A 1,433-nucleotide genomic window follows, 5' to 3' on the forward strand; every position below is an offset into this window, starting at 1 on the left:
CTCCCCTCCCCTCCCCTCCCCTCCCCTCCCCTCCCTTCCTTTCCTCTCTTCTTCTCTTCTCTTCTCTTCTCTTCTCTTCTCTTCTCTTCTCTTCTCTTCTCTTCTCTTCTCTTCTCTTCTCTTCTCTTCATGCACCATCACCTTACAAGGGGCAAACAGCACATGTTTCTGATTTTTTTTCACCAACACATGTGAAGAAGTTCATATGTAGCAGACATTTAGTGAACTTTGAAACAATCAATAGTTTTACAATGCTGAGCAGTTTTAAAGATAATTTAAAATAAAATATGCCTCTTCTTGAAACCGCTTAAAAAACAAATGAAATAAATGTGCTGAAAAGTTAGTAAAGTCTAAAACTAGATGATTACAATGGGTTAATTATACCATTTTCCTATTTTTAAGTTATAAAGTTTTCATAACAAGAGTTTTTGTTTTTTTTTTAAACACATTAATCATGGGGACTAGAAATATATTTTGCTGTCTGCATTAGTTAGGGTACTGGCAGGACAATCCCCCAAATACAGGAACTAATGATGAGGACACTTATTTCACTCTCACATAAATCTTTTTTTTTTAAATATATTTTATTGATTTTTTACAGAGAGGAAGGGAGAGGAACAGAGAGTTAGAAACATCAATGAAAGAGAAACATCGATCAGCTGCCTCCTACACACCTCCTACTGGGGATGTGCCTGCAACCAAGGCATGTGCCCTTGACCAGAATTGAACCTGGGACCCTTCAGTCTGCAGGCCAATGCTCTATCCACTGAGCCAGACCAGTTAGGGCTCACATAAGTCTTGAGGGGAGTAGTCGGATAGGTGGGATGACTCCACATGGTGGTGCAGAGGCCCAAGCTCCTTGCATTTGTTTCCCTGCCTCCCCCCTGGGGCCTGGCCCTTGACTTCAGTCATAGCTGGGCTGCAGAGAAGGAGGTGCTACCATTCACAGAAAACAGAGTGGGAATGCAGGCGACCAGATTTTCTTCTTTTCTTTTTCTATGTGGGATGGTTGATCTTGAGACTGCAGGAAGTCTTGAGCCTCCAAACTTCTTCAAGTCCACATTTCTTTGCCTCCAATTACGTCCAAAGACAGGGGAAACCACAGACATGCCTTTGTAGGAGGGTCAGGATTTCCTAAGTACAGACATTCCATGCATCACTTTCACTCACATTCCATAGTCCCTGACCACACCTACGCACAGGGTGACTACAACGTGCAGCCTCTAGCTTGGAGGCCACATGCCCAGCCCAACACTATTTCTCTGGAAGGAGAGCAGACTCCTAGCAGGCGCTACTGCACTGTCTGCCCCTTTCACAGCATCCCTGGTCCCCTCCATGGGGTGGGGCTTCCATCCTCCCCCCTCTGTCTCTTTTTCTCATGTTCCCAACCTCAATCTGATACCTGTTCATTATGGGCTGAATGTGTCCCTCCC

General features: G+C 44.5%; 1 non-coding gene across 1 annotated transcript; it reads right to left on the reverse strand.

Moving 5' to 3' along the window:
- Window positions 1-996: 996 nt before the first annotated feature.
- LOC118652347 lies at window positions 997-1,124 on the reverse strand. The gene has a single exon (XR_004966590.1). It is a non-coding gene; the product is annotated as a small nucleolar RNA SNORA38 (small nucleolar RNA).
- Between the last annotated feature and the right edge of the window lie 309 nt (window positions 1,125-1,433).

This window comes from Myotis myotis, unplaced genomic scaffold (assembly GCF_014108235.1).
Source record: "Myotis myotis isolate mMyoMyo1 unplaced genomic scaffold, mMyoMyo1.p scaffold_m19_p_3, whole genome shotgun sequence".
Taxonomy (NCBI): domain Eukaryota; kingdom Metazoa; phylum Chordata; class Mammalia; order Chiroptera; family Vespertilionidae; genus Myotis; species Myotis myotis.